The following is a 23,170-nucleotide window of genomic DNA, read 5'->3' as shown; positions in this document are numbered from 1 at the left end:
GACCCCTGAGGGAGAAACATCTCTAGGAGAGAGCTCCACCGTTCAGATGACTGATAACAGGAACACTGGATCAGAGAAATGAAATTGTGCTCTGAGCCTAATATCCTATTACACCAGGCTATACATATTTAATTCCTTGGGTCTTTCCTCATAAATCAATTCCTTCAGGCCCTTAATCTCGTCAATATCTTTTCTGATATTGAATTTTAAATGCCATTCTCATTGCTAGGCAGAAAGGCAATCTCTTCGCTCGTGATGGGATCAGGCTTCATTTATAGCCAAGAGACCCTGGAGTGCCGCCCTATTCCCTGACCCTGCTGTTAAGATCCTATATGTGGACCGGAGCCAAATAGTCCAAGCACAGGCCTGACTGGGGGCTTGCCCTCTCATAGGTCAAGACCATGAACTGGGGTCATGACTATCAGTCTTCTGGGAGCTGAGCCAGTTCTCAAAGACTGATGAGAAAGCAAGCATTTTCAAGGGCGTGGGCCCTCTAGGGGGTGTCTGAGACCCTGAGACCCGGCCACCCACTCAGGGCGGTGTGCTCTGACAAGGATTCTTTTCTCTGAGTGTATGAGTAAGAGTCCATGGAAGGACACACACAGTGTGCCTACATCTGAGCAAGATCTCATGGGGCGTGGGTGAGATGAAGGGAGGGCACAGGCTGTGGATTCTCTAGGGGAGAGGAAGTGCCTGACCCCAGAGAGCAGGGGTGTTTCCAGGTTCCCAGGGGCTGGCCCAGAACGCTGTGGACTTTTCCCTTCTCGACAGCAGGGGAAATCCCAGACTTGTGAGTCTTGCAAAATTTCCAAAGGGAAGAAGGAGTGACAAATATAAGACTTCAAGAGTGACTAAGAGGCTGGGAAGCACCGGGAGGCACTGAGATGCAGAACTGCAGGCCTAAGTCTGCGGTCAGTGGTGGGATATCAAGGGCTGAGGCCTGAGAGCTGTCTGATTCAGTGCAGGATATAAGCAGGTGCAACTGTCTGAAATTCAACAATAAAAAAATAACTAAAGTTCCATCCACTTATTATCACTGTGTACCAGTAATTCTACACAAATCAGTGATAAAGTACTCCTGTCTGACAAAAATCCTTTGTTGGTCTAAAATTGCTGCTGTTCCGGTTAAGATTAAATATATATGTAATCTTCAAATTAACATTTTCATTACTTACACTTTAACAAACATACTCTGTGTAGAAACTAATTCGGAACATGTCCAGCTCCTGCTCCTACTCCCAACCGGCCCCGCCCTCCCCCATCTCACGCAGGGACTCGGCTACACACATTGGCTTCTGAGTCCCTGGAGCTTGCTTTAGACACAGTGTCTCCAATCCCATTAGCACTGCGTGTATTCCTACACTTGCACAGTAGATCTGAAATAAACAAAGACAGCACAACGATTGCAAAGACTAAGAACTAGAACCTGAGCTACTTCAAGTCATTCCACAGGACCCGAGAATCTTTTTTTTTTTTTTTAATTTTATTTATTTATTTGACAGACAGAGATCACAAGTGGGCAGAGAGGCAGGCAGAGAGAGGAAGGGAAGCAGGCTCCCTGCTGTGCAGAGAGCCCGATGCGGGGCTCGATCCCAGGACCCCGGGATCATGACCTGAGCCGAAGGCAGCGGCTTAACCCACTGAGCCACCCAGGCGCCCCCCAAGAAAGAATCTTTAGGTTTAAGATTTAAACAACAGAACTTGGTGAGAACCATGAGTGATATTATTTTTGGTAAGTGTGAACTTTAGCTTATAGATTAAGTATTCTCACTGAATTAAGAGTATTTCAAAAATTGAAATGCATTCTTTTAAAATTGTTTGCTTTAAAACTAAAGGATGAATAAAGAAAATGTTACATCAGTGGTACAATTAATAGTTGCCTCAACTGTACCTTTTTCATTTGGTTTTCTTAAAATTCACTTATTTACTGGGGACAATTATTTATATCCTGTGTACCATAATCAAAGAATCAAAGTTCAAACTGTTTGTTGGATTAAAAAAAAAACCACTACCAAATAGTTGTGAATTTTTTTCCTTTCATTGTACCACTTTAGTTTTGGGTTTTTTTTTACAGGCAAATTATATGTGAAAATCAATAGGAAAATGTTAATGTCTGCATTTCTTTCTTGGTGGTTATTATTCACTTTATTTCATGATTATTACTGAAAATAATTTTGTCATTTAGAGGAGGATGTGTAAAAAAAGGATCCTTTCTGAGTTCAAATTACACTAGGCGCCTCACTGACCAGAAGCCCAGTATCTGGACTGGAAAGGGAGATCATGACCTTAGCTGGCTGGGTAGAGGAGGGAAGGCCAGGTTTCTTCAGACATGGTTTTTAGAGACCATCTCTTTCACTTGACTATCCTTCTGGGAGGGACTTGCATTACAAATGGATACTTTCTGGCATTTTATAATCCAGTGGAGTTACTGGTCATAATACCCTCTATCCTGATAAGGCAACATTATTTTATATATATATATATATATATATAGAGAGAGAGAGAGAGAGAAAGAGAGAGAGAGAGAGAGAGAGAGAGAAGCATTGTGTGTAAAGGCAAAAAATAAGCCACTGGTCAGCATTTCAAAGGCTAGCTGGTTGGCTTCCTCACTGTATAACCTGCAGACTACTTTACTGCTCTCGTCTCCTCTTCTCCCACAGTTGTCTCCTGAAGAATAATTTATCATTTGAAAAGTAAACGTCAATTAATTTCTTGAATAGTGAATACAGGAAAAGCAGATGCAAAAGTGGTTTGGAAACCATGTGATAATTGACTCTCTCTGCTTGATTTATTTCACTCAGCATAATCTCTTCCAGTCCCGTCCATGTTGCTACAAAAGTTGGGTATTCATCCTTTCTGATGGAGGCATAGAGTTAGAGAGGAGAAGGGAGTTGGGGGAAACTGGAAGGGGAGGTGAACCATGAGAGACTATGGACTCTGAAAAACAATCTGAGGGTTTTGAAGGGGCGGGGGGGGGGGGTGGGAGGTTGGGGGAACCAGGTGGTGGGTATTAGAGAGGGCACGGATTGCATGGAGCACTGGGTGTGGTGCAAAAATAATGAATACTGTTATGCTGAAAATAAAAAAAAAAGTATATCATACAGTACATCATTAGTTTTTGATGTAGTGACTAACATAACACAATTTTTTTAAAAAAGTAAATATATCATGGGACGCCTGGGTGGCTCAGTCAGTTTAGCATCTGCCTTTGGCTCAGGACATGATCCTAAGGGCCTGGGATTGAACCCCACATTGGGCCCCTTGCTTGGAGGGAATCTGCTTCTCCCTCTGTCTCTGCTCTCCCTGCTTGTGTTCTCTCCTTCTCTGACAAATAAATAAATAAAATCTTTAAAAAAAAAAAGTGGTTTGGAAGGCTCTAAAACCTATTTTTCTTTCTTCACATGATTTTTCTTTTTTTTTTTAAAGACTTTTAAAATCTTGTTCATTTGAGAGAGAGAGAGCACACAACTGAGCAGGAGCAGGGGGAGGGGGATGGGCAGAGGGAGAGGCAGAGGGAGAAGCAGACTCCCCACTGAGCGGGGAACCCCATGTGAGGCTTGATTCCAGGACCCCAGGATCATGACCTAAGCTGAAGGCAGACTTTAACCAACCGAACCACCCAGGCGCCCCAATTTTTCTTTTTTAATAGTGTGATTTGCAGGGTCATTTCAGCTTTCTGGTTTTCACTTTCTTCCCATGTTAAATAAAGATAACAATACTCACCAGTAGGATACTATGAGACTAAAGAACATCCATTAAGTACATGAGGCTCCTTGAATGGCGAGGAGTACCAAGTTAAATCAAAGTGCTACTATTATCTTCTTTGCAAGAACCTCCGGAGAGACTAAGACCCAGCAAGGTCAAGTGACTTTTAACTTACCGAGTGGGCAGTCCTGGGGATTAGTATTCAGAGAGAAAGGGCTGTGATTCAGCCCCACCCAGCCATGCTGGTTGCCCTCCTTCAGCCAATTTTCAAAACGCAGGGCAGCCAACTTGAATTAACACTATTCATGCAATTCACAAGGGAAGGCGTCAAATGCTTTGCTGAAGTAGGAGTATATGTCAGTGATAATTCTCTCCATTGCCTTTGCTGGCAATTCTACTGCAAGTGATAATCCAATTTGCTCGGACTTATTTATGCCTATCACTTTTTTTTTGCAGTTATATGAGGTGGTCATCACCCCGGCCTCTGGGCACATGTACAGCTGTTGATGTAGAAATTTAAAATATTAACATGCTTTCCAGCCAGGTTGGCCCATTTACTTCAAACAAGAACTTGATTGAACAGCTGGGTCTTGCACTGTGCCCCAAAGGCCAATAGAGATTTGTTCTTTCTTTGCAGGGTTTATAACCCAGACATGGTCAGAGCTAAGAGCTAGAAAACCCTTTATGGGTGACTTTTGACCGAGGTCCTGTGGCCATCTTTGGAGGTGGCTTATACAAAATGATCTGGGCCTTATTCAGTTTAGCTCCTGAAGAGCCAAACCGTGCTCCTTCTAGACTCATTAACATCAGATGTTAACCACCATCACTGACTTCCTGGCTTGTAGTTTTAGGAAAGCAGTTTTGACTTAATAGTTACAGGATAAGAACATGTGTTGCGGTCTTAAGAGTTTTTACTTGAATCCTAATGGTGAGAAATTATAATGCTCTAACATGGTCTGCAGGAAAATGAAGTGAGAGAGTATAGCGGTACGTTCTATCTCTGCGTCAGCCATAGATGCCGAAGGATGGAGAACTTTCACTGCTGTGGGTCTAGAAGGCCTCCACCACCCACATTACTTACCTGCTAATCACCGCTGAACTTTAATGAAGCGCGTTAATTCAATGATTACGATATTCCCACATCTCCTTTGTTAACACAAGTTAACCATTTCTTTATAACTAGGACACTAGGACATCTAGGGGCAGGATCAGAATAAAGAACAGCCCTTGAACTTACTAGCACTTTGAATCTTTAGGTTCCACTGGGACAAGCTCTGCAAATAAACAGGCATGTTCATCTATCACAGAAGAGTGAGGCAGAGGAAGTCCGCTGGCTTCCCCAAAGGCTCCAAGTTATTTTAATACATTTAGCCTGGTCTGTAAGCCCACATGTTAGGAGTCTCGTTGCAACTAGCACCTTTGGAGATCTCCACGTTTCCCCCATTCCCTCCTCCAGGGCTGAGCCCTGGTTAGACAGGTGTGGGCGCAATGAAGAGAGTTTCCCTAAGGAGCTTTAACCACCACAGGTGGTCGGTGTGACAGCTCCAGAGTCCCCGACTACCTCAGGTTTTCTCTGAACTGCACGCTGTCTTTAAGGGGAAAGCAACAGCAGCGACAACAACAGAAAGCTTCAACACACCCTGTCACTGTGAAGCGTGGCATATATATTCTCAACACCTGCAGCTGAACTCTAGCTGGTAAAATAAAATACAGCACCACCCATCTTGCCTGGATCGCAAAAGTGCAGAGAGAAAATTACCATTTTAAACCAATCTTCTCCGCTACGGAAATACTCAATATAGGGCGCTTTAAAGACGCGAACTGAATTACTCAGACCCTTTGCCACAAATGGTGTCAGCATGGCCATGAACGGTAACATCAAGAAAGGCTCCCAAGGTATACAAATGAACAGAAATTAGAGCTGTAGCTTTACACTTAATATCGGTCTACCCCAGGCGCCTGGGTGGCTCAGTGGGTTAAGCCTCTGCCTTCGGCTCAGGTCATGATCCCGGAGTCCTGGGATCGAGCCCCGCATCGGGCTCTCTGCTCAGCAGGGAGCCTGCTTCCCTTCCTCTCTCTCTCTGCCTGCCTCTCTGCCTACTTGTGCTCTCTCTGTGTCAAATAAATAAATAAATAAAAATCTTTATAAAAAAAAATATATATATATATCGGTCTACCCCATGAAGCGTTCCTCCAGCCTCAGCAGTCCTCTCGCTCAAGATTGGCGACTACATGCACTTGAACACTACTTGCACCCGTGTCATTTTAACAAAAGTTTCCATCGCGGGTTTGCCAAAGTCAGCTCAAAGACTTCTCCTGACAATGATGGCACAGAAAAGATCATCACCCATGATAAAAAGCTGGTGGAGTGAGCATCCTAGAAACACGGGATAATACCAAAGTTAGTGTTAATGACTTGGAATTTTTCATTTTTTTAAAAATATTTTATTTATTTGACACAGAGAGAGATAAATCACAAGTAGCCAGAGAGGCAGGCAGAGAGAGAGGGGGAAGCAGGCTCCCCGCTGAGCAGAGAGCCCAATGCGGGGCTTGATCCCAGGACCCTGAGATCATGGCCTGCACCAAAGACAGAGGCTTAACCCACTGAGCTACCCAGGCACCCCAACTTGGAATTTTTCGAAAAGAAAGAATAGGGAAACCACATTTTTAGGGTCTGCTGGCAGATTTTGGGTAGTAATCATTTTTCTGTTTCCAGATGATAATTTAAAAATATAAATCGTGATACAGAGCAAGTCATCCAAAGCAGTTACATTATAGCCCAAGTAATTATATCAGGATTAAGAAAGATTATGTTGGGATTACTTGGGGAGGGTTAGAAAATAATCACTTGTTTTGCCACTGAGTTCACTGTGGATCATCTTCAACCAGATAAGAAAGTTCTCTTTTGTTTATTTTATTTATTTATTTATTTGACAGAGAGAGAGAGAGAGACACAGCGAGAGAGGAAACACAAACATGGGGAGTGGGAGAGGGCGAAGCAGTCTTCCTACTGAGCAGGGAGCCTGATGCAGGACTCCATCCCAGGACTCTGGGGTTTAAGATCTCAGTTGAAGGGAGACGCTTAACAACTGAGCCACCCAGGCTCCCGAATAAAATTCTCTTTTAATCCAAGTTCTTAAAATCTTTAGTTTTTCCTTTGTTGTGTTAGTTTTAAATCATGAATGGGTATTCTCTAGCTATTAAACTGATTATTCTGTTTCAATTCTGGTTCAATCCTGTTAATGGGATATATTATATTAATAGACTTTTGTAATGTTTAACTAACCTTGCATTCCTGTGATGAATCCAAGAGGGTGGTTTATAAAATACCATATTAAGTTAGTTTTAAAAAAGGAATTTTAGGGCGCCTGGGTGGCTCAGAGGGTTAAGCCTCTGCCTTCAGCTCAGGTCATGATCTCAGGGTCCTGGGATCGAGTCCCGCATCGGGCTCTCTGCTCCGCGGGGAGCCTGCTTCCCCCTCTCTCTCTGCCTGTCTCTCTGCCTGCTTGTGATCTCTCTCTGTCAAATAAATAAAATCTTTAAAAAAAAAAAAGGAATTTTAAATCAATGTTCCTAAGTGTGACTGACTTATAATCCCCCTGACCCCCCTCCCTTTTTTTTTTTACTGTCCTTGCCCCTTTTTGGTATCAAGTATCCTAGACTTATGAATTAGTGAAGACATGTTTCCTTCTTTTCTGTTCCCTGAATGAGTTTGTAAAAGACTGGCATAATCCTCCTTGAATGGTAAAACTTGACTGTAAATCCACTCTGGGACTGTTGCTCTGATGCTAAGATTTTAGTAATTTTTAAAAAAAAGTTTTATTTATTTATTTGAGACAAAGCATGTGTGTGGGGGGGTGCAGTGGGGGGAGGGACAGAGGGAGAGACAGAATCTCAAGCAGACTACCCACTGAGCATGGAGCCTAACATGGGCCTTGATCCCAGGACCCTGAGATCATGACCTGAGCTGAAATCAAGAGTCAGAGGCTCGACTGACTGTGTCACCCAGGCATCCCAAGATTTTAATGATTTTTTTTAAAAGATTTTATTTATTTATTTGACAGAGATCACAAGTAGGCAGAGAGAGAGAGGGAAGAAGCAGACTCCCTGCTGAGCAGAGAGTCCAATGCAGGGCTCGATCCCAGGACCCTGAAATCATGACCTGAGCCGAAGGCAGAGGCTTTAAACCACTGAGCCACCTAGGCGCCCCAGATTTTAATGATTTTTAATGATATGGCTCAGGCTTTCAATTCCTTCCTGATTTTTTTTGGTAAGGTTTTTTTTTTTTTTTTTCTATAGGAATTTATCCATGTCACCAAAGTTTAGGAATTTGTCATAAAGATATTTCTGATTTTCTCATATGTCTGTAGTTATTCCTCATTTTAATTTTTAAAAAAAATCTTATTTATTTATTTATTTGACAGAGATCACAAGCACACAGAGAGGCAGGCGGTGGGGGGACGAGGAGCAGGCTCGATGCCGGGCTCCATCCCAGGACCCTGAAATCATGACCTGAGCTGAAGGCAGGGGCTTAACCCACTGAGCCACCCAGGCATCCCTTTCATTTTAATTTTTAATATTATTTATCTGGTCTTCTTTTATTGCAATTCATATTACCAAAGATTTTCCATTTTATTAGTCTTTTCAAATAAATAGCACTAGCTTTGTTGACCTTCAGTACTAGAGGACAGCTTGCTCTTTTAGTCATTTCTATCCTTGTTTTTATCCTTCCTTCTTTGAGTTTATTATTTTTTAGAAAATCTTGGATGCTTACTCCTGTTTATGCTTTTCTTTTTTCCTTAAACATGCATTTCAAAATTTTTATTTTTCCTCTAGGTTCTGTTTCAGCTGCATCCTACAAGGTTTGCTATGCTGTATTTTAATTATCAATTACTGTAAGTGTTTTAAAATTACATTTCTGATTCCTTTGGACTTGTTGATTTAGATGTGTGCTTTTAAATTTCCAAATACATAGGATTTATTTTAGTTATCTTTAGTAATACTGATTTCTAACAGTTTTGTTGTGGTCAGAAAATATGATAGTGCTCCTTGGAAATGTGTTGAGATGTGCTTTAATATGAAGTATAATTAACAAGACAATAAACAACAAGTGTTGGAGAGGATGTGGAGAAAGGGGAACCTTCTTACACTGTTGGCGGGAATGCAAGTTGGTGCAGCCACTTTGGAAAACAGTGTGGAAATTCCTTAAGAAATTAAAAATAGAGCTTCCCTATGACCCTCCAATTGCACTACTGGGTATTTACCCCAAAGATACAGATGTAGTGAAAAGAAGGGCCATCTGTACCTCAATGTTCATAGCAGCAATGGCCACAGTCGCGAAACTGTGGAAAGAGCCAAGATGCCCTTCAACAGATGAATGGATAAGGAAGATGTGGTCCATATATACAATGGAATATTGCGCCTCCATCAAAAAGGATGAATACCCAACTTTTGTATCAACATGGATGGGACTGGAGGAGATTATGCTGAGTGAAATAAATCAAGCAGAGAGAGTAAATTATCATATAGTTTCACTTACTTTTGGAGCATAAGGAATAACATGGAGGACATTGGGAGAAGAAAAGAAAAGTGAATTGGGGGAAATCAGAGGGGAAGATGAACCATGAGAAACTATGGACTCTGACAAACAAACTGGGGGTTTTGGAGAAGAGGGGGTGGGGGGATGGGTGAACCTGGTGGTGGGTATTAAGGAGGACATGTATTGCATGGAGCACTGGGTGTGGTGAATAAACAATTAAATCTTGGAACACTGAAAAAATAAAATTAAATTAAAAAAATAAAAGCTATTGCAATTTTTAAAAACTTTATAAAAAAATAATATGTAGCATAGGATGCATTTTTGTAAATGCTCCAGGTATATTGAAAAGTACAGTTTTGCATTCATGTCCCAAGCCTATAGGGGCCGAGTCGTATGGAAATGCTTTGTAGACTGAAAACATTGGGAGCAACAGCAAGAGGGAGGGAACAGCAGAGCTGTTTAGAAAAATGTCCTTATTTCCTGACTATTTTAGGGTTTTTTTTTTACAATAGAGTGGGGTGGGCTTGTTCCCCATTGTCGTTCCAGTCTCAATTTGTCACATAATGTCACCTTCAACATTAGGAAGAAATGTGTTAAAAACTGTACTGTCTGGTTTGGAAGCTTTTTCCCTATGGTTTCTAATCCCTGGTTCCTTAATAAGCATGTTACACATAAAAATGTCATCTCCTAGGACCCATTAAAGCTGTGAGAGCTTTTGGACCATAGAAAGATGTTGTCTTCACAGAAACATTTGGGACTGCACACACATGCAGTCAGCGTGAGTGGAAACTCCGAGCTTACTGCCTGAGGCTGGGGCCATCCTCTGGGAGCCCGGAGCCTCACTGGCCATGCTGAGGTCAGGAACTAGTACCCCCCACCACTCCCAGGGACCTGCCGTGCCAGCAGAGAGCATTTATGACCCCTAAAGACAGAAGGACTTGATCAATGCTAATATGTCAACCAGGTCTACTCAGAAGGCCAGTTCTATCCAGTCAGTGAGATGAGATTATTACTTGTTTGGGCATGCCTAGGGAATACAGCAGAGATGAGGAAAGAGGGAAGCTGGTTGAGAGTTTTCTGTCACACAATAAATTGTGTGCGGTGACTCAACAATTTGTTGTTTTCTTCATTCATTTATTCAGATAGTGGTTAGATACGAACAACTACATTAGCCCTAAGAGACTGGTCTCAGGCGCTAGCGTGAGTTTCAACTGTGATGTCAGAAGAAAAAAGGAATGAATACTCATTTAACCCGTAGGGAGAAAATGGCCCCTGTGCCTCAACTCATTTTTCAGAGGCATGGGAGACAGAGAGATACAAATGAGTGTGTAAGGAAAAGGTTCTCAGAATGCAAGCCAAGTAGGGGGAGGCAGAGTGAGGACCCAAGAACAGGAAACTGGGAGCCCTGGGCAGGGGAGGGGACACGGTGCCGTGGGGCACTTAGCTCAGTGACTTAACCCCTCCATTTGATTATAACTAGGAAGTAATGCTGGATTAGGGGATCACCAATGCCCTTCCTGGTCTTAATATTCTGTATTTTGTGGTTCTTTTGCTGTAACAACAGTGGTAAAACTGAGACCATATATCCAGCCCAGATTTTATATCCAAAACAGAATTTCCATTATCATTTTATTCTACCCTGCTTTTTTAGTGTGAGTGGACCCCATAGCCAAAGTAAAGCATGGATTTCGCATGAAAAATGGCCAGAAAATTGTGGACTTAAAAGAAAATCCGTCAGTCACCAGCTGGGCAGAAAAGATGACTAAGACCTGAGAGCCTGCAGGGGAAGGCATGGACCTGGGATTGCCCCTTCAGTGACCTGGCGATTCTCCAAAGAGTTCATATCATCAGGTGTAGAGTAGGAAAACTACATTATAACCCACCCCCCCTCCTTTTCCTTCTCCCCAAATGACAAACAGGAGGATTATGGCGGGGAGGATTATCTTGTAAAGAGAAACTCAGCACCACAGCTTTTTAAATAAACTTTACAGTTAAGTCATTACCAAAACCTTCCTGAGATCATTGTGAGTAGCACAATTTAAGACCTACAAACCACTGTGGGTGATTAAGTGTCTGTCTCTTGATTTCAGCTCAGGTCATGATCTCAGGATTGTGAGATCGCGCAGTGTGTCAGGATCCAAACTCAGTGCGGAGTGTGCTTGAGATTCTCTCTCTCCCTCTTCCTTTGCCCCTCCCCCTACTCATGTGCTCTCTCTGTCCAATAAATAAATAAAATCTTTAGCAAAAAATAAAGAGATACAAACCACGGGGGAAGAAATACCAGCCCAGGAGAAAAGAAGGCAAGGTGCACAGAGAACTGGTGAAGGACGAAATTGCAGAGTACCAGTCTGTATTGAAATGATTGAAAAATGTATAATACACGGGCTCAGGAAAGGACTTACTCAAGATAAAATGCAAAGCGTGGGTGAAAATACACACCTTTAAGAGCCCCCCACCCACAATCGCTAATGCAAGTCCTCTGACCAGAATACCCGAGCCATAGCAGGTTTCAACGAATAAGGTGGGGACGATGGTAGATGCAAGAGATGGAATGTGTAGGCAAGGGGGAGGACAGCAGAAGAAATTAAGAGAACAAAAGGAATTAGGAAAGTGACAATGCAGCTCTGAAATGTCACCTGCTCGTCATTCATTTATAAGCACTACTTGTAACACCTTTCCTTGGAAACCTACAACCCGAGTTCAAATAGCCTCTCCGCTCTTCTACCCTCCCAGTATGGCCAGAAAATAATAGAGCTGTTGTGGCTGTTTACTGAGGGTGTACGTGAGATGGAGAGGGAGGGAGGGAGAGAGGAGGCAGTGCAGAGACACACAGAAAGTACTAAAACTGGAGAGGTAACCGGCACCCTGAGGATTCGGCATCAAGATAAGAACTGAGCAGTCCGGGTCTTGCCAGTGATCGAGTGAATGAAGCGGGTGGTCTATCAAGTGAGGGCCAGATTGGGCACTAACTTTGTTTACATCTCCCTTGATGACTATTCAGGGTGCTTTGTTAAACGGAGGAGAAAACATAGTCTTTAACTAACCATCTAAGATCTCAGAGCTGAATTCCCAATCCCACCCTTGGGGGACAATTCCAGAAACGTGAGCTGAGTGAATGTGGCTGTTGCGCTGGTCAGTGGCATGATCTGGGGCACAACGACCCCTCGCTGTGCCAGCGCACCTTAGAGAGGAAGCCTGAGAGGACATTCGTAAATGGTTAACAATTGTTGCATCTGGGAGGGGACGTGAGGAACGCGGTCTCCTTTATAGGCTTCTTTTAGGTTTCCAAGTTTGCTGCACGGAGCATGTATTCTTTTGTGAAAAGGAAAATAAAACAAAAATTAAAATGACAAACCTAGACCCTGAAGAACTGCAATTCCCACCCACATTCATCTTCCTAAAGAGGATCCCACCCCACCCCCGGACTCATTCCTCTCCTTTCTTCTTGGTCTCCACGTTGTGTTGTCGCGACCACCAGGGTTCTCCCTGCATTGGCTCCATGGGTGCTCCTTTCCCAGGAGGAGGAGGAGGAGGGGGAAGGGGAGGGGAGAAGGGGAAAGGATAAGGAGGAGCAGGTGAGGGGGAGGAGGAGATGATTGGCTGGTCTTCCACCCTCCTGTTTCCTCTTCTCACCAGCTGCACAGAGAAAGCCCCGGGGCTGGTTCCCTCCCCTCGCAGCCCAGTATGAGAGCTGGTAATGACAGCAGTCTGGCCGGGAGCATGACACCTGCTGTACAGAGGCAGCAGTATGTGCCGGCCTGATTCCGGCCGCAGGGGGCAGGAGGCTGCCTCTGCGTGCTGGCAGGCTTCAGAGAGAAGTCAAGGCCAGAGCACAGGGATTCATTTCAGCGTCCATGGCTGGAGGGAGAGACGACAACGATCGGACGGAGGGAAAGGCCAGTGCGTGTCTGGCGCCAAGGCCCGTTTTGATTTACTACATTTAAGAAAAGATCCATTTCGCTATAAATCTGGTACTCTTGGTGTGCTAGGGCCTTGAAGTCAGGAGGCAATTTCCAAAGGAGGTGGCGGAAGGGAGGGTCGTTCGAAGGTCATCCGAGGACTGCAGCTGACAGTAGTGGGAAAGCAGAGTTGCTTTAGCCCGGGAATGGCTGCAAGTCTCCAGGAGATCCGCTAGTTCCCGCGGCAGATGTCCGGGAAAGCAGTCAAAGGTAGAAGCCAAACGATTTTAATGGTCTGCAGGGTAATGTCATTATTTCTACCCCTGGCTCCTCCATTGATTCGGCTGCTAGCCTCATTATTTTTAGAAGGGATGATTACTAATGAGGATGCATTTGATGATCACATTAATTAATGGAAGAGCAGGGTAACTAATTATGAGATGAAGCCTCCCATAGTTAAATTTTATTAGGACTGCTTCTTTCCTTCCCTGAAGTGAAGAGATTTATTTTCCAAGTTTACATTTAATAAATAAAAGCCACATGTATGTTATTTTCTTTTTGTTAGCTCTCATTCGGCTAATGGGAAGACCCAACCTGGGACTAGGATTGAGTCGGAAAACAAGCAGCGGGTTCTTGCCAGTGATATTTCTAGCAATCGACAAGCACAGGAAGAGCCGAGCTTTCTGCTCTTCTGCTCTCCTGATGACTACAGGTCTGGAGCACCCCTTAAGAGGACCCTGTGGAAAGTTTTGTTGGAACAGATAGAATGCAGGGGTTGTGACAGACAGACCTGGGTTGGTGTTCTGAGTCCACCAGGAACACTCTGTACCCTGGCGAGTCACTGGACATCTCTCTGTCACCATGAGAAGCTGAGATAAGCACTCAGAGTTCCAGTGCTGGTGGACTGGGAGCCCTGAGGGCAGGGATGTGAATTAGCCCTGGGGACAGGCCTCGCTGGCACAGGGGTGTAGGAGCAACAACAAGGGGTCTTCCCCCTCTCCCCCTCCCCTAATCAGGAAACTCCCACTTGTCGATTTGTCCAGACTTGCTCTGCAAATCCTGGGTCTTCTCTTAAACCTCTACATTTCTTCATATTTTTATGTACAATGGGGCATTCATGCTTCGTGTAATAGCTGTCCAAACTGTGTTCACCTACGTGATCTCCTCTGATTGCAACAGCCTCTGACTGAAGGTGGACCACCCGCATCCGTAGGAAGAACCCTGAGGTTCAGACGGGCTGACCGATGCCAAGTGGCACAGAAAACAGGCTGGAGCCAACGTTTCCTTCTTTTGTATTGGTTCAGGGTTTTCATTTCCTTGTGCAAAGGCCTGGCATGCTCAGCTAGCAGAGAGGCAACTAGCTGATCTCCTTTCTTATCTTATGGTCTCTGTCCCATGAGAATGACAAGATACCCCATGGCCCATCCTCGTTTGAAACTGCTAAAAGAAAAAATGCAGGGAGGTTTCCCCTCTCTTATTGTTGTTTCCTGTTTTTTTTTTGTTTTGTTTTGTTTTTTTTATCTTGTCCAGAGTCAAATGGGAATGTGCTTTTAGAACTTTCCAACCCAGGTGTGATTGTTAGGTATGATCATTTCCAACAGGTAGGGCTCTGTAATGGAAAGTGCTGGGCCAAGAATTGCAGAATCGCTTTCTTTCTTCGTCTTTTTTTTTTTTTTTTTTTTAAGATTTTATTTATTCATTTGATACAGAAAGAGAGAGATCACAAGTAGGCAGAGAGGCAGGCAGAGAGAGAGAAAGCAACTTACAGCATATCACATATAATGCAATGAGACAGAAGCAGGCTCCCTGCTGCAGGGCTCGATCCCAAGGACCCTGAGATCATGACCTGAGCCCAAGGCAGACACTTAACCCACTGAGCCACCCAGGCACCCCCGACTTTTTTTGTTTGTTTGTTTAGATTTTATTTATTTGTCAGAAAGAGAGAAAGAGAGAGCACAAGTGGGGAAAGTGGCAGGAAGAGAGTGAAGTGGTGTCCCTCTGAGTAGAGAGCCTGACATGGGGCTCTATCCCAGGACTCAGGGATCATGACCCTAGCCGAAGGCAGATGCTTAACTGACTGAGCCACCCAGGCACCCTGGTGAATCAGTTTCTATTTCTGGTTCCAAATGTACCTAATGATCTTCTAAGGGTCTCACACTGAAGTGGGATGTACATACTCTTCAGATGTGCCCGGGGACTGAATCTGCAAATGCTAGAAAATACACATGCTGCTGGTGGGAGCACCACCTGTCACTTTTAAGGAGCCTCATGAAAAGGGTCATTGAATTATAAATGAGGATTATCGTCCCTGTCTCCATCATAATGCATCACCCCAAGACACCTGGCTGATGAATGGATAAAAAATGAAAGTACACACTCTGGGGAATTGAAGTTAAAAAAAGAAAGACAATAGTGGACCCCAAATTTGGCTGTGGTGAACCTTGAGGTCCAGGCCTTAAACCTTTTAAAAGCCACATCATCTGAGAGAGATGTGTATGTTTTATACGCTTTCTGATTCTAGTAAAATGTCAAAGACTTTTAATGTGAATGTGGACAATGTCTTAGGAGTTGTTTTCTATTCAGAAAGAAAAAGATGTCAGTGAAGAAGCTGAAATAGACCAGCATAGGGTGTGTCCCCGCAGCCTTTGTTTGTCTAGGGTCCAGATCCGTCTGTGTTTATGTACACACATAGTTTTTGAACTTTTTAAGATTAAAGGTTTTACAACCTACACATGAAAGTCTGAAAGAAAGCCTTTTTCTCTACACTGTAATAATGTGATTTTGATTTCCTTTTTTCTAAATAATGCGATTTTTCTTGCCCTATGCCGTGATACCAAATTATTTTCTGTACTGATGTTTTTGTACATTAAAGATATTATGATAATGTTGTTACAGGCTTCTTCCTGAATAAGTAAACTAACTGAACATTTTTGAGGTTCATAAACCTTACTGAGAAGGAATCCCCATAATACATTGTAGCTGAAATTCCAAACTTATCAACCCTTAGTTCACTTGTCTAAATATTTCATAAAAGTTTTTAAAATATAATTTACCATTAAAAAAATGTTGAATTTCTTCTTTTAGAAAAATGCCTTTTTCCCTTTTTCTTGTTCTTCTATGTTTACATTTCTGTCTTCTTCCTTTTTTTTTTTTAACTACAGAAGAACTGTTCTTCCCACTGTTGTCTTCCATGACCTCTGTATATCCTTCTCCTCCTGAACAGCTTCTACTCCTCTACTCTGTGCACAGCCCTGTGAGCTGATGCTTGGCCCCCTTCATCCCATCAGGTCTTTTTCTCAATTCCCTGCTTCTTTTATTCCTCCAGGACAAAACCCCAAAGCAGAGTGGATAAATAGTTAACCATTTCTCTATCGTTATTCCAGATTTCAGCCTCTTCCTGTTTGTCTCCCTTTCCTCTACCCTAAAAAACCCTCCTAATTTGTTTATCTGCCCCCTCGTCCTGAAGCAGCTATCTTTACTCCATTTCAAATACGCTGCCTTAAGTCCCTATGTCCACTCCTCTCAGACATCTGTAAGATGAGCTTGTGCTTCTCGCTTTCCTCATATATTTCTGGACAGCCAGAATAATTTGCTGTACTTTCCCCCGGCCACCTCACTGGCCCACACCTTAACCAAGAATTCATCAGAGACACCTGGGTGGGTCGGTCAGTTAAGTGTCTGCCTTTGGCTCAGGTCATGATCTCAGGGTCCTGGGATCAAGCCCCGTATCGCATTGGGCTCCCTGCTCAGTGGGGAACCTGCTTCTCCTTCTCCCTCTGCTTGCCACTCCCCCTGCTGTGCTCTCTCTCTCAAATAAATGAATACAATCTTAAAAAAAAAAAAAAGAAAGAAAGAAATAGAGAATTCATCAGAGGACTAAAGTTCAAAGCCCCTGAAACAGGTTCTTGAATGTCCAAGATGTCAGACACAGAACATGTGTCTGCTCTTTGGTTTTCCTTACTCCAGAAACTCAGTTAAGGTGGCTGTTGGTGAATAAACTTAAAAGAGTGAAGAGAATGGGAAGAGACTTCCAGGGAGTTCTCACATGGGACAGATTCTGGCATTTTTGGGATCCCCAACTGTCCTGCAAGTGATGCCTGGCCATCAGAGCGCCACCGCATGGAGCCACGGCTGGGGGGCTGAGGGGGAAGGGAAAAGCGGGGACGCCCTTCCGGGAACACGCTTGCCCCCATGGCTCCTGGGGGAAGTCAGCCCCACGCTGCTAAATGGAAGCACACCAACCAACACCACCACACGAGAAGAAACCTGCAGCAGTAAAGAGACAGACTGAGACACAAAACCAAAGACCCAATCCTGGAATAAATAGAAATGGCTCAGGAACAAACAGAATTTCAAGTATTCTAATTAGTATTCTCAAAAAAGATTTGAGAAGATATTGAAACCAAAAAAATAAACGTGTACAAAGAGAAAATAATCGAAGACAAAAACGCTTGGAAATAAAATAACACGATGATCAAACAGAACCTTCAGTGGCAAGGATAAAAGATACAGTTTAAACAGATAACAGGAGAAAAACGGGTAACGGGCACATTAGCATCAGCCTGGTAAAGGTCTGTTATCTGACTGGTGGGCATTTCGGAAAGAAAATAGAAACTGAAAACAAAAGTGAAAAATTATCCAAGAAAGAGAGAAACTCCCGTGGCAAACTCCTGCTACATCTGTCTGTGTTCTTTGCCTGTAAAACCTTCCCCAGGCTCTTCCCAGCACCGCCTCTGGAAGCCTGCTGGGAGCAGCGGGCCTGCTGGGCTTCAGATGATTTTTGTAATTTTTAAGGGACGTGCTTTTTATGTTTCAGAAAAAAACTTTGTTTTAAATCCTCTGAAATTTTCTGGAATGTGCTCATTTTACCTGTCTTTCCCTAAGATTTTCTAATGGTAAATAACACTACCTTCCCCACTGCAGCCGCCTTCAGCCCCACAGCCACGATCACCTCCACCAACAGCACCACTCCTACTGCCACAATCCTCATCCTGGCTTTGACCCGGGTGCACGAAACTTCACTGTGTGGGAACGTGGGAGAGGAAATGAGCACAAAATCTCATGGTCTCTTTTATTTACATTTGCTTATGTTTAGATTTATTTATTTATGTTTAGATTTATTTATTTCAGAGAGAGGGAGCTAGCAAACTGGGGGACGGGCAGAGGGAGACAGAGTCCTTAAGCAGATTCCCTGCTGAGCACAGAGCCCAACATGGGGCTCTATCCCAGGACCCTGAGATCAGGACTTGAGCCAAAATCAAGAATCGGCCACCAAACTGACTGAGTTACCCTGATGCCCCTCATTATCTCTTTTAAAAAGTACTTACAAAGCAACTGAGTAGTTTAGAGAGGATTCAGAAGAGATGCTTTACTTAAGTGGTCAGATATTCTAATCGATGTCATTTTAACAACTTTCTTTTATTTCTTAATAACTGCCCCCAAGGACCAGTTCTTGAGCGACATTTGGCAAACTACCTGGGGTTACTATATATTTTAGGAAAATAATAGTATTATATGTCTCAGTCTCCTTTAAAATTAGTCTAGATTAGTGAGGTTTACAATACATATAGAGAAAATTCATACAAATATTCCTTTTCCAGCGTAATTTCTAAAATGCTGTCAATTATAATAATCCTCTTTTCCCCAGGTTTGTCCTGATCTTGCTAATTAAAAGTTGTCAAGACAGCTGACTAGCCCTGGTCTTTAACTAACGTCAAGCCAAGAGTGTTAGAAACCCACTGCTCTACATGGGCCAATGGTTTACTGGCCTAAAGACAGCTGGTCTTCAAATGACATTTGCTAACACTATTAAAAAGCATTGGCTCAAAGTATTTATGAGGGACCCTTCTGACATAATCATCATCAGTCACACACAGTTTTATGATCAGCAGCTTATAATGGGATTCTGTTGTTATGTGAATATTCACCAGTCCTGTCAATATGATTTACAAAAGGCTTCAAAAGGAATTGATTTTTCGATTGGTTATTTAAAAATATAATGTATTGACCTATGCTCACGAATGAAAATACAAGTATTGTTTAAATTTAGGTGTGGTTAAAACCATACTGAGATACTCTACCCTTACTATAGTGGTTAAAAAAGATAAAACAAAACAAAACAGACCGACCTTACCAAGCACTGACTGATAAGTATGCAGAACGACTGGAATTTTCCTGTATTCCAAGGGAATGCACAATGGTACAGACACTTTGGGGAACAGTCCAGCCGTTTCTTAAAAAAGTTAAGCATACTTTCCATATGACCCAGCAGTTCTAGTCCTAGGTATTTACCAAAGTGGAATGAAAATTTATTCCAAACAAAAAGTTTGTAAGTGAATGTTTGCAGCACATTTATTCATCGTAGCCCCAAAGAGGAAACCACCCATACGTCCATTAACTGGTGACTAGATAAACAAATTATGGCTCTTCTTTACTACTATTTAGTCAAAACTACTATCAGTAGTCTGATCAGTATGAACTACTGATACATATGGCTAGGCCATGTGCAGGAATGTCTAAATCATTGTGCTAGCTGAGCCAAGCCAGACTCGAAAGTTCTTCATTCTATATACTTCCACTTATAGAACATTCTGGAAAAGGCAAAACCATAAAAGGTAGAAAACAAACCTGTGGTTGCTGGGAGTTGGGTTGACTAAAAAGGGGGATAAGGGAATTTTTTTGGGGGGGGGGGTGATAGAACAATTTTATATATTGATTGTGGTAGTGGTTTCATGAGAGGATCAATTCGTCAAAATTCATGGAATTGCAGCCCTAACAAGAATATTTTTATTATATGTAAATTTTACCTCAATAAATTCAGTGTGGGGGCGCCAGGGTGGCTCAGTGGCTCTGCCTTCAGCTTGGGTCATGATCCCAGGGTCCTGGGATCAAGCCCCGCATCAGGCTCTCTGCTCAGCAGGGAGCCTGCTTCCTCCTCTCTCTCTCTCCCTGCCTCTCTGCCTACTTGTAGATCTCTGTCTGTCAAATAAATAAATAAAATCTTTAAAAATAAGTAAATAAATTCAGTGTGATAATTGGAAGATAAATGAGAGTTTAAGATAGGTATATCCTTTCCTTGTATACGTAAAGATACAAATGAAAGCCAACAAACTCACTCTCCTTGTGGCAGACATAGGTTAACTTCATTGCCAGCTTAAGATCAGGTGAAAGCTACAGTGTTACCATGGATACAAGCTATTATTTACTTTTGTGTGAAATCTCTAATATTAAATGGTGGCTCACATGTAATATCGGGGTAGACTCAGAAACAACCAAAGTCACCCAAGGGTTTTTAGCCTTAGCACCCCTGCCCATAACATTTTCTTCATGAACATAAGAGAAACTATAATGTCAGTGAAAATATCTTTAAAGAACTAAAAGAAGAAAGGGTAAAAACTTTTTGGCTAAACTTGAGGGCAATTCTAAAAATGGCCGGCTAGTTTGAAGGCTGTGAAGACTGTATTTTCTTTTATTTGTTACAGAAATAATTTCCCATAGATCAACTCCTGAAACAACAACGTGTGGGAGGCTAACCGTCCTCTAGCTGTTGACTTTCCTGTGAGATCACAGTTTTCTAATTAAGAAAGTGGATAGTGGGTAGATCGAGAGGAAATTTAAAAATCAGCAGAATCCTTTGTGGTAGGGCTCAAATGAGCACATTATGGTCATTTATTCAGAACGATATGAAGGTAGAAATTGACTCCGAAAGAGCACATATTTTTGAACATTATTAAAGCTGTGTTGCCAGAAAGACTACCATGCAGCCACCTAATAACCACTAAAAATTACAATCATAGTTCTTGCCACTGAGGGAGTGCTTCCCGCGTTACTAGGAGGAGCTACATGTACCTCTAGGATGTTGGCTTCCTATCTATGGTCCAAGAATCCAGAGCTCCCCACAGGCTCCACGTTAGTCCTTCTTCTGTGCTTCTGTCCATTACTCTGACATTCCACAGGTGTATTTGCCTACCATGTGGCTATTAGTGATTGAATTATGTCCCCTCAAAATTTCCATTTTCAAATCCTAGCCCCCTGTGCCTCAGAATGTGATGTTATTTGGAAAAAAGTCATTACAGGTCTGATCAGTTCAGATGAGGTCACACTAGAACAGCATGGGCCCCTCGGTCCTATACAAATCGTGTCCTTAGAAAAAGCAGGAATGTGGATGCTGACATGCACAGCGAGAAATGAAGGCAGAAAGCAGGGTGATATGTCTACAAACCAGAGACCACCAAAGACTGCCAGCAAAGCACCGGAAGCTAGGGGACAGAACAGGGAGCAGATTCTCCACACAGCCCTCAGCAGAACCAACGCAGCCGACACCTGGATCTGGCACTTCTTACCTCCAGAACTCAGACGACACATTTCTATTGCTCAAACCAAACCCTATGAAATCAAATCCCACAAAACAAAACTGAAGTACACCTCCTATTGACAAGAAGATTCTGTCAATGTCTCAGAGGCTGCAACAGCCGAACACTTCCTCCAAGGGGCTGCAGCTCTGTGGTGACCTCCGTCTTGGCTCCTGTGTGGACCAGGCTCCCAGGACCCAGCACTGACCCCCCAGCGTGCTTCTCCCTAACTGACGAGCTCCCCCCTATCTCCTCAGACTGCCTTCAGACATGAGTCTTTGAGCATCATAACAGTTTTATCAACTGGAAAAGCAACTGAGGTGAACTTTCCTAGAGGAAAAGAGGGCCCTTTGCATGAGGTATGAGATGGTAGCCGTGGTCTTGGCCTGGCATAGCGGTCTCTGGGGGGATTGACAGACAGGCTCTCCTGGCAGGGGCGTTGAGGCACACCCAGTGTCAGGACATGTGGACAACCCCGGGAGCCTCGCACAGCAGCTGTTACACCCATTTCCAAGCGCAGGGACCTGAGTGGGACCGTAATGACATTTTCCTGGCGAGCACTGACCTCTGAATTGCACTGATTTGCCTAACACACACTGTGAAACATCAACCAGTTAGGACTCAAAGCCAAGACTCAAAAATGGCTTTAAAATGGCAGGAGATGTTTAAGACATAATTTCTGTGACTTGGTCATTAACTTGTTTCTATCTCAGTCTGCACATCTTTTTTTTTCTTTTTTTTATACCCTTTCCTCTAAATTATTTTTCCCTGTTTGGCTAATGTTTCTGTAGCAGTTACTTATTATTAAGACACTTCTGTAGGCAATTCACACTCCTGATCTTGGAGAGCAGTCAATATGGACAGGGAATTAAAACAATATCCTACTTAGTATATAGTTTGGTTGCCCATCATTCTATTTACATTTCCCTTGTTTAAATAAAAACAGTTTTTTCCCCCAGAAAAGAGTGGTTAGGTTTGTACATTCTGAGGGGTAATACAGAATACCCACGTGTGACAATAATTTATGCCGTGTTGTTCCAAAGCAACTCGAAGGCTCAAACACCATAATTCTGTCACAAGTCACTTGAGATTTTCAGACCTTGATCCTGCTATGAATCTTTGATTCTATTCTCCATCTGCTGTGCTGGGGTCTCCCATCCCCTCAACCCCTCACCCCCACAGTCTGTGCTCCTTCTCCCTCCTCCATTGCCCAGTGACTCCTGTCTCTTCCTAACAACTTCCACAGACACATCTTTAGCTTCAGTGTAGGAGGCTGAAGTCTGGCGCTCCTTCACAAAAGCACAGACACCACCCTGTTCCCAAAATTGCCCATTCTGGTGCTTCATCCACTCCATCAATAAACATCTTAACTCTGCACAGTAGCATCTTCATGAGACCCGACTAGATCCTCACTATAATCCAGAAGAAGTGAAAACAATAGCGTTTACATTTACATGGAGCTTGGAAACAAGCTCACCATGCCTTCATAAAATCCACTGGCATGCTTTCAACTTAGAAGTTCTCAAGGACAAAACAACCTCGTCATGATCTGTAAGGATTTTCTGACCATTTGTCACGAGGCTGAATTCCAGCCACAAACCTCTCCACCTCCTCGATTCTCTCGCTTAGCTTCCAACCTCAAGGGCATATTTCTTTAACATAATTCTTTAGCTTTG

At 43.2% G+C, this 23,170-nt stretch overlaps 1 protein-coding gene across 5 annotated transcripts in view; it reads right to left on the bottom strand.

Moving 5' to 3' along the window:
• ENOX1 (ecto-NOX disulfide-thiol exchanger 1) overlaps positions 1 to 23,170 on the bottom strand; it is a 571,933-nt gene that overhangs the window by 79,898 nt on the left and 468,865 nt on the right. The gene's annotated exons all lie outside the window — the stretch shown is intronic.

This window comes from Lutra lutra, chromosome 3, assembly GCF_902655055.1.
Source record: "Lutra lutra chromosome 3, mLutLut1.2, whole genome shotgun sequence".
Taxonomy (NCBI): domain Eukaryota; kingdom Metazoa; phylum Chordata; class Mammalia; order Carnivora; family Mustelidae; genus Lutra; species Lutra lutra.
This window is presented reverse-complemented; position numbering and strand designations above follow the sequence as displayed.